Below are 10,825 nucleotides of genomic sequence, written 5' to 3'. Positions count from 1 at the left end.
CCCAGGCCTTTTTTTTTTTTTTTTTTTTTTTACAACAAATCGTACCACTTTCTTTTCTATACGTAATTCACAGAGAGGATAACTTGCATGAGCACTTAACTTTTAAAAATACGTATGTATTATATTCTAAAGGAGAAAACAAAATAAAGCAATAGATGATAGAACAATATATATCGCCATTTCTAACTGCTATGGCATGACTACATAAAAAGACTTAATGTAGTAGTCTTTCATCTCTCCCTGTAATTCCTGAATGTGACAACTGCAAATGTAAACTGACTCCATCGGGGCTGTTGATTCGGTGGTTTACTGCCACTAGCTGCTAGCAATGCGCTTTACTAAATTATTACACAGCTCTTGGTAGAGTTCAAACTATAGTCTTCTCTTGATTTCAAGGAAAGGTGAACAGCTGGGAAATCTGCTGTTATAGTGAAGCCGTGCAGACAAGACTGAGTTTGTATGTGAAGGGAGGTTGGGCTACAAACTCACATTTCCAAATAAAATTTTCACACGTAAGAATAGGGGAAGGGATAGGATCTGGAAGTGCTGGACAATTCCTCATTGTGTAGGACCACCCGCCATTTATGAATATTGCCTAATAAATGCCACAAGCATCACTTAGTAGCTGTGATCACCATTTTCAAATGACTTACAAGTTTCTGAAACACGGCCAGGGAAAGTGAAATCATGCCTCCAGAGAATCACCCTTCTAAATCCATGCAGATTTTTGCCTTTATTTCCCTCCTTAAAACTGCAACCTCCTGCCCTGTTCATATGAGTGCCCAGTGGGCAGGAGCAGGGAACTGGTTTTGCTCTATATTCTCAGCTGTTTCCCTGCTGGATGGATTCCTCAGGGCTGTCATCATGGTATTTGGAAGGTCATGCAAACTAGGTTTCCTTGGCTCAGGTCTTCTATATAGATCACAGCAGGGTCCTGCTCATCCACCCTGGGAATTCCCGCACCCCGTGACAGTGTCTCACCCACATAGTCTTTCATTCACCGTGTCTGTGGTGACCAGCCTGACTTCACCAGACAGCACATGTCATTCTCTGCTTCCCTGATATTCTGCCAACCACTCCACCCACACAACAGGCCAGAGGGCCAGAATTCACACTTAATCATTGGGTGATGGGGATGGGTAGCTAAAGACTCCAGATTCCTCTCCCCTTGGGCTGAATGACTCTGGGGTATATAGTCTACACTGGTTTTCAGAGTTCCTCCATGGGATTAAGCTCCAATTGCCCTTGAGGGAAGCTTTCTTGATAGCATACCCTTGATCAATCTCCTTGCTTTTCCTTCCAGGGGAAAAAGAGAGATGAGGGACTTAGTGTAAAGGCTCAGTCTCAGAGAATTGTCCCTTCATTCCTCGAGCCAACTGGATTTCATGTGATACATCTGAGTGGGATCCATGGATCTTCAAGGACTTCATCCTGAAAGAGGCACTGGTGACTCTTGTTCTGGAATTTTCATGGGTTTGTGGATTGACAGGGAGGAATCACACTGTGCTCTTGGTACTGGGTGTTGCCATTCTGTTGTCTGCCAGCTCAGCCCTGGAGGACACGGCTCACACTCACCAAGAACAGAAATGAAAGTCAGAAAAGGCACCACTAGCCTTTGGTAAGTTTGATAGATTGATTGATTGATTGATTGTACTTGGGACTAAACTAAGGAGCACCCTACCACTGAACTACATTTTTCACCCTTTTTATATTTTATTTTGAGAGATTATCTCACCAACTTGCCCAGGCTGGCCTCAAACTCATGATCCTCCTGCCTCAGCCTCCCTGGTAGCTGGGATTACAGACATGCCACTGTAACAGGCTTGGCAAACTTTTTTAAATAGCTGTTTTCTGTAGGTTGTCAGACCCTCTGAACTCTGGCTGCAAAAATATTTTCACTAGCGGGAGAGACTCTCCCTTCTCCCTACTCTAGGGAGAGCCAAGAAACCTAGGAACAAATGCAGAAATGATTGTAAAGAGTGACAGTGGAGATGTATGTATTCTTCTCTTGCCGCAGTGTAATACTAATTGACAAAGAAGATCACAAAGAGAGGAACAGACGGCTTCACTGGTCCCTGAAGACATCCTTAACCTTCAGCACCAGCAGGGAAGGCCGTGTCTGAGGTCACGCTCAAAACCCCAGCTTTACTGAATGGGGCTTCAGTGGGAGGCCTGTGATTATGGTAAGTATATTCTCACTCGTCTGCAGAGCCGGACTACTACAGTGTGATGGGCGGCATTTTGCTTTGGGTAGTGCATTCCAAAAGTGCCCTGTGACTGCGAAGTAGACAGGGACTTTCTTTTCCTCTTTACCTTTTGTTGGCAACGTATCAAATATTTTAGAGGGCAAGCACTGCCATCCACCCAGCTGAGCTCAGCGGTGGCTGCCAGCAAGGATGTTTCAGTTGGGACTCATACTAGGGTAACTTTGGGTTTAAAAGCCAGTCTCTGAATGCATCGCTTCATGCCCTTTATATGTTGCAAGTCAAAGAGGCACAGAGGGAGGCTTGGTGATTGGCAAACTTCCCACCACAGTGATGAGAATATAGCCCTTTGTATGGCTAGAACAGCTAGGGCTGAAGGGAGCGGGCACAGATGGCTTATCTGGGAGATCCAAAGCCCCAGTGACTAGCAGAGCAAGTCCCCTGGCTGAGCTCAGGTGGGGCGTGATGATACTTCACCAACTACCAACAGTATCAGGCAACTTCTTTGTTTAATAAGATCAGCTCTGTTGCTCTTGTTCACTTCTCTTCTTCCACCTTAACCTCACTTTCACACTTAGTTGTTCAGTCAATGTTCAAATACCTGCGACGTGACCCCTGTCACTGTGTGACAAACTGACAGGTTGCTTCTTAATGTGGGAGATTCCAGCACCCCTCACTCCCACTGGCCCTTCCCTGTAAGGTTTTCACCTGGTAATATGTTTCTGCAAATTACAGAAGGTATGGTAATGGCAATCTTCTCAGACTCTTGTCTTTTTCCACTCCAGCTTTCCCTCCACCTCACTTGCATTCCCATATAGTGGCAATGAGTGGCTACGCCCAGTTTTGGAATCCAAGTACAGGAAAGTTGAACTAAAGTTTGCACTTAGTGTACTGTACTTGTGTGATTCACACTCACTTGCCACGTACTATTCAATTATTGGTAGTCCTCTTAAGTGCAGTGATGGCTTCCACTAATAGTGTTCTTACCTACTGCAATGAGCTTGCCCAGTATTGTGACTTAAAAGTGTAGGACCTCTCAAGCAAACGTACCAGTGACAAACTGGGAATTCATAGTATTAGAATTGGTACTACCCAAGGAAGCATGAAATGTCCTAAAATCTTTTAGCGCATAATAAAAGAAACTTGATAGAGGTTTTGAAAATAGGTCTAAAAAATGTATAAGACAGACCAAAAAGGAGTTGTGTTATGGTTGGGATCAAAAATGTCCACCAAAGGCCTCACAGGTGAGTAAGCAGGGCTTCTGGAAGGTGCTTCAATGACAAGGGTGACATAGCTGGCTTGCTGTTAGGAGTTGGGAAGAAGCGGCTCACTGAGGTGTGACCTGAAAGCATGTTCTCTCTTCTCAGTTCCTCTCTTCTCTCTGCTTCCTGGTCACCCCAACACGAGCAGCTGTCCTCCACTACTCCCCTCTACTGTGCCATTCTGCCTTGGAGCTGACTGACTGTGGGCAAACTATGAACCAAAATCAGCTTCTCCTCCTGTCACTTGCAGGTGTCAGCTCTTGTGTCTCAGCAATGAGTGACTAAGACAAGCGGTGAAGTGAAAATAAATTTGAATCCTACAAACAGAAAACCAAATTCGGATAGATTATGGTAGAAGAAAGACTATATTGTCTCTCTGTTCTCTCAAAAGAAAATTCCCTTGCAGAAATTTTGGTCAAATGAAGAGATGATCAAAGAACAAATATGGAATTGTAGGGAAAAAATAGTATGTCACTATATCAGATAGTTAATAACATTACAGAGTAAGTCAATAAAATTACAGTGTAAGTTTTCTGGATTTTGAGATTTTTTTAAGTTCATTATGATAGTTAATAACATTACAGAGTAAGTCAATAAAATTACAGTGTAAGTTTTCTGGATTTTGAGATTTTTTTTCAAGTTCAATTTGTGGTTCATTCTCTCACGATGTATATATATATATACATATTTCTTACTTAGTTTTCCATAAGTACAATTTTGTATTTTTTTCAGAAAAGGCGCTCTCCAAATTAGATAAACTTCAGGCTCCAAAACACCTTGGATCTCCCTCCACCCCAGGCACAACCACTGGAAATAGAATAATCAAGTTTTGTCCACTGGCATCCAGGATTTCACAGGCTGCTGGGCCGCCTGATATACACACTAACAGTTGTATAGAGTATCACCAGGAATTATAGGGCCTTCACCTTACTTTCTATTTCAGTTCATTATCTTTTTTTTCTTTTCTATCCTGTTCAGATTTGACTGTTTGAGGAGCTCCGTGTCTTTTGCTTGCTCTCATTTCTCCCTCTCACCTTAGAGGCATTCTCAGACTTCCCTTGGTGCATAGCAGCTTCAGAATCCACCCCACCACACTGTGCACTCTCTTCCTTTTTACCACATGCACTAGGCTATCTTGTGTGTGTGTGTGTGTGTGTGTGTGTGTGTGTGTTTTACTGGGGATGGAACCCAAAGCACTCTGAGCTACAATTCCAACACTTTTCATACTAATTTTTGAGAAAGTATCTCTCTAAATTGTGTAGCCTGGCTCCAAATTTGCCATCTTCCTGCCTCAGCCTCCCAAGCAGCTGGGATTACATGTGTGCACTACCATGCCTGGAAGCTCTCCTGGTTTTTTCCCTTGTTTATACTTATGGAAAAGTCCTAAAATTATTTTTACAAAAAAAGTCCTTCCCAAAAAGAAGTTAAGGTATGAGTTTCTAAATAACAATTTATTTCTTTTTCACCTGGTGTACGCTTGACTCCTTTTTCTCTTCCCCAGTTCTCTCAGTGGTCTGTGTTCTCCGGTACAGCACTGACAAAATAAAGTCAAGAATATAAGGAAAGACTTGAAAGAAATAGGACTTCAAGGTCTATGAGAAAAGGGAGCTCTGTCTCATCCTATCCTAAATATGCTGCGAGTCTAGGCGTTGGTGGGATAGAGAGGGAGTCCAGGTAAGGAGCTGTGCCATTCCCACTGGAGTGTAGGCTCTAGAAATACAAGGACTTTTTCTTATTCTTCTATGTATCCTGCTGTGCTTGGTGGCGTGCATTCAATAAACACTTGATGAAGGGAGGAGAAAGGGAGGAGAGACACATTAGCTCTGAAATTGCTACATTTTATAAAACAAATTCAGCAAACCTTTCTGTGTCCCCTATATCTTCATTTCAAAAGAATCTCCTACTTTTCTGGTAACAATTACTCCTTCTTCCTGTCAGGCTCCAAAGATTTGCTAGTCCTCCTGTTCAAAGTCAACCTATCTGTGGCCTTGACCACAGACCCTCCTGAACCTTCCAGAATGTAACTTCAGTGATCATCTTCCTGATTCCAGGTGGCAGCCTCTCTCTAGCTCTCTACCGTCTCTTTTCCTTCAGTCAATAACCATACTCAAATGTCACTTACGCCCACCCTTGCTCCTTTCTGGCCTGTGTTCTTTGTAACAGCCATCTGTGAGCTTGCCTTTCTCTGCATTTGTTGTCTCTGCATCTATTTGGCATTCTTTTAGATTCACCTGTTAACTGAAATTCACCTGCTTAAGGTCACCAATGACCAATTTCCAAATCTGCTGGGAACCTTCAGAACTTACCAACATGGAGCACTGATGGTCATGGCCTCATTCCTAAATCTCCCTTCTCTATTGGCTTCCATGACACTGAGCTCTGCTGCTCACTCTTGTGCCCACTGTGGCCGTCTCCTTCATGGCCATCCAGCAAGATGATTTTTGTGAATAGAAGCTTTATTTTCCACAACTTTCAAGGGAAAAAAAAATCACCCCATCTTAGGGAAGGGTGTGCCTATTACAATGTTTAAACTCTTCTCTAGGATGGATGTGAATTACAATAGATACAATGTTAATAGCCTTTTGGGGACCATTGCGCAGTTTTGTAAGTCTTTATTTTTCTTGTATGGGTAAAATTGGGTTGAAGCTCAGGAGGCCCTCTGGAAGGGAAGTAATGCCTAAATTCAGCAGACAGTCTCAAACAAGGGCTAATAACTTCATACTCCCACCTTTTGCTTTCCAAAAGCAAGCTGGCTTAGTATAAGTCTAAGAATATCATATAAGAACTTAGAAATGATTCTTCATTGGCTTATTACTTTCTAAAACTCAGCTATAGGAATGACAATCTAATTATTATTGATTATGCTAGTATTATATTATTGAAGGGCATAAGATTAATGAAACAAAAATTCTTCTGGGTATGTATTATTATACATAGTTGTATAATACATTTAAACCTAAACACACATTTCCAAGGAGTGCAATTTATATTCATCTACACAAGAAAATTCTTACTGTGGTGTTCTTCCTGATTTATCTTTTCATAATAAACTATAGCAGAAATTTGAAATCTTATTTCTCTTAAACCTTCCATACTATACTTTGTGATGAAGAAATATAGTTAACACTAGATTTAAAAATAGTTCAACTTCAATATATAGAAGAGTCTTCAACTGGGATAACAGGAACATGCTTTGAAAAGCAGATTCGTAATCAAAAGCCAGATTATACTAACATCTAGTCAGTCACAATATCACTGTTACTCTTGTCATCAGGACTACTTGATGGTATTGTATCTTAAACAAGTCAGTCTCTTTGTTACTGATATTAAAATAATGCATAATGTTGAGATGGATCATTTTATAGCAAAAAGAAGTATCTTTGAAGTAGGACATATTTCATTTTACACTCCTACTCTGCCAGGTACTATCGTTGTATTCTGGCAAGTTAATTTACTCTAATACTGTTTCCTTGTTTGTTAAAAGCGAGAAACAAATATCTTCTGAGTTGTGGGAGGTATGAAATTATGTATCTGAGATACCGTGTACGCTGCCTGAATAGAAATGCCACGGAATAGTTACCATGGCTATTATTATTCTTAGTAGTCTTATTAATAATAAAGGCACGGTTTTGCTGGCAGTGCATTGTCTTATGGAGATTTGAGCATGAGCGAAAGATAATATAAGCCTTTAGAAATACCTCTGGCCTTCTGGTCATGTGGCCAGACAGTGTGAGTTATTGTATTCACTTCATAAATGCAAAGTAGACTGTATAAAAGAAAAAATGCTGTAGCTCATCCCCTCAAAGTATTCATCAAATGAGGTAGAATTTCTCAGAAAGATTAAGACTTACATTTTTCATTGGACTTACTTCCAATAAAACTTCATAGAGGATAAAATGAGAGAAATGTTAAGACAGTACTATTTCTATTTTATCTGCTACCTGCACTAAATCTTTCTGGGGTATCATTAATTATAGTGGTGCCATTCACAATACTGCTGGATAGGCAGATTTTCACCCAAAATTCTATGCCTTGGCTCAAAAACTGGAAGCTGCATTATTGTGAGGCTGAAGTGTGAACAAATCAAATACAGGAGGTTATATATCACATGATTTCTCTGCTATGAGAGATTTAAAAGAAAAAAAGTTAAAGAACAAAAAAGATAGATGATAGAAAATAAGGAGATAGACTGTGAGGACAGGTAGGGGACCTAAAGATGTGGGAGACAGGAGGAGGTGGAAGGAGGAGCCAAGAAAGGATCAAGATGTGATATTGATATATATGTGTGTGTGTGTGTGTGTGTGTGTGTGTGTGTGTGTGTGTGTGAATTCCCAAAATGGATGTATTTATTATGTATCAGAAACATTAAAAAAATCACAGAACATTGAGAAAAAGACACTCAAAAAATGCTCAATTCCTTCTATTTATGAAGAACTAGAATGACTTGATTCTTAAAGTCATCCAAAGCCGATCAATGCTTTTTCTCCCCTTTCAATAACATTACTAAATCACGAATTTTCAGTAATCCCCCCAGGACGTCCCTGTCCTACATGTACATGGAGTCTATGAATATGTTAATTTTCACAGCAAAGATAGAATAAAGGTTATGGGTGGAATTAAGGTTGCTAACCAGATAGTCTTTAGATAGGGACAGTATCTTGTTAATCTAGATTGGCTCAATGTAATCACAGAATACTTAAAAGGGAAGGGATGGAGGTAAGACGTTAGAAGGATGTATTGTGATAGACCTGTCTTATAGGTTTTGACTTTGAATGTGGAGATAGGAAGCCATGATCTAAGGAATGCTTATGGCTTTTAGAAGCTGAAAAAGGCAAAGAAATCGATTCCTTCCTAGAGCTTTCAGAAAGCAAGTGACCCTATGGTTCAGCCCAACAAGACCTGTGTCAGACTTCTGACCTACAGAACTGTAAGATGTTAAAACTGTGTTGTTTAAGCCACTAATTTTGTGATGCTTTGTCATTATAGCAGTAGGAAGACAGCACAGTGGTTGTCATCTCTGTGAGAATATCAGTAGCAATAATAGAACAAATGGACAAACTGCACTAAGCATTGAGAGTTTATAAAGATATCTGTGCAGTTGCAGTAGCAAACTAGTAAATATGCAGGGGAATTAAGGAATTAATGTTGTTAACATAAAGAAAAAGATCTACAGTTAAGTACTGTTTTAGTTACTTTTCTCATTGTTGAGATAAAAACCAAAGGAGGAAAGGTCTGTTGTTTGTTTGTTTGTTTGTTTTTGGTATCAGGGATTGAACTCAGGACTTTGTACTTGCAGGGCAGGCAAAGTTCTGGGCTAAATCTCCAGCCCTTGGTAAGGTTTATTTGGCTCACAGTTTGTAAAGGTTTCAGTTCATAGTTGGCTGGCTCCAAGGCAGGGATGGCATGGCAGAGGGGTATTGCAGAGGAGAAACAGTTCATGGTGGGCAAAAGGTAGCAAGGTACTAAAGGAGCAAAGCAGCAATCAACATCAGCAGCCCTCTTTCTGTTCCTTATATCCTATCCAGGCAACCCATCCCTAGGACAGATAGCACTCACACCCAATGTGGGGCACCTTTAATCCTAGCATCACACCAAAAATCAATCCAGCATCACATCCTTAATCCCAGCATCACATAATCTAGACCCAGCCACCTCCAAAAAGCCCCACCCATGACCTCATGAGACTTTGGGGGACATCTAGATACAAGCCTACACAAATACCTGGATTGAATCCCCAGTATCACAAAAGCAACTCCTAATAAATTAATTTATTAATTGCTAACTAGAGTACACAAAACTCCTGTAAGGACAAAAATTGCAGTAGGAAAAAAAGGGGCAAAGATATGAAAAATATATAACACAGGTAGCAGAAAATTTATAAGCATATAAAAACGTGCTCAGGCTTGTCGGTAATCTTAGAAAACCAAGTGAGATGATATTTTACATCTTGTGGAACAAAAGAAAGGTTGACAGTGCTAGGGTTGGGAATAATGTGGGGCCACTGTAACCCTCAAATATTGATGCTGAGACTGCTGTGTCATTCTGGACAGCAACTTGGAATTATTTGGTCAAACTGAGAATACTACTCTGTGACTTAACATATGCCCCACATGTGCAAAACCTCATAGTCAATCCACTCTTACTCTACCACGTGTGTTAAGATATGTACTAGAATGTTCATAACAATATTTTTAATAATTGCTAAAAATTGAAAGAGTACAAATACCCATCATTAGTAAAAAGGATACACAAATCAGTATACATCATATTCGTATTGAAATATTGTCCAACAGTGGAATAAACTTCAGCTATCTGCATCAACATTGTGTGAATCAAACAAGTGAGAGAAGCAAGTTGTAGAATATACTCAGTATTAATTCCATGTAAACAACACCAAAAATAGGACAAATTAAACATATCTTGTTTGGAAATGCATACATAAAAGCAAAGGGAGCCTTTTATGAAAAAAAAGTCAATGTAGTTGCTACTTTCTTTTGTTTTGTTTGTTTGTTTTTTGGGGACAGGGTCTCTCTATGTTGAGACTGACCTGGAACTCACTATGTAGCCCAGGCTGGTCTCGAACTCACAGCAATCCTCCTGCCTCAGCCTCCCAAATGCTGGGATTACAGGCATGAGCCACCACGCCCGGCTCTGTAGTTGCTACTTTCAAAGTAGGTAGCCAACACAGTGAAACAATCAGGGGGCTTAAAAGGCATTAATGTTCTATTTGCTAACTGGGTGCTAGTTGCACAGGCATTGTTCTTTATTAAGATGGATGTGTTTTATACACTTCTATGTACATGACGTATTTTGCAATAAAAACGATTTTTACAAGGTTGGATTGGGTAATCTCTCTGGCTCTTTTTATCCTTGATGGTCAGACTGCCCCCAACTGGATTTGTGATTGGCTTCTCATTGACTCTCCAACATACGCAAAATGCATTAGGTGAATTAGGATTCCTGAGGGAGATGGGGAGGCGCACTAACACAGAGATCACAGAACTAGGAAAAAAGATACTGATGATGCTTCAAGCTCCTCTTCCCAAGCAGGCAACTGAGATTTTACTTGAGAGCTCGTAGATTCCTGTCTCATTCTTCCTTGGATGGATCTCTAATCCTTAGCTTCTTCATGCTGGTTTTGTAAAGTGTACCGTGAAATGCAATAAAAATAATTATTATTATACAGTTGGAGAAACTCAGGCCAGAGGGAGGGCACCAACCCAAGGTGCACTGAAACTTAGGGCCTCACAGTCCATCTACCGTCCCTTGTACTGTCCCCATTGTGCAGTTATTCTCTTCCGTCTGGTTTTGGCGGGGGGGTTAACAGAGTGACGTCACAAGAGGTTCGCCCCCCCGCCC

The sequence above is a fragment of the Fukomys damarensis genome, unplaced genomic scaffold (genome assembly GCF_012274545.1).
Source record: "Fukomys damarensis isolate Sample0158 unplaced genomic scaffold, DMR_v1.0_HiC HiC_scaffold_23, whole genome shotgun sequence".
Taxonomy (NCBI): Eukaryota; Metazoa; Chordata; class Mammalia; order Rodentia; family Bathyergidae; genus Fukomys; species Fukomys damarensis.
Note: the sequence above shows the minus strand (reverse complement) of the source record.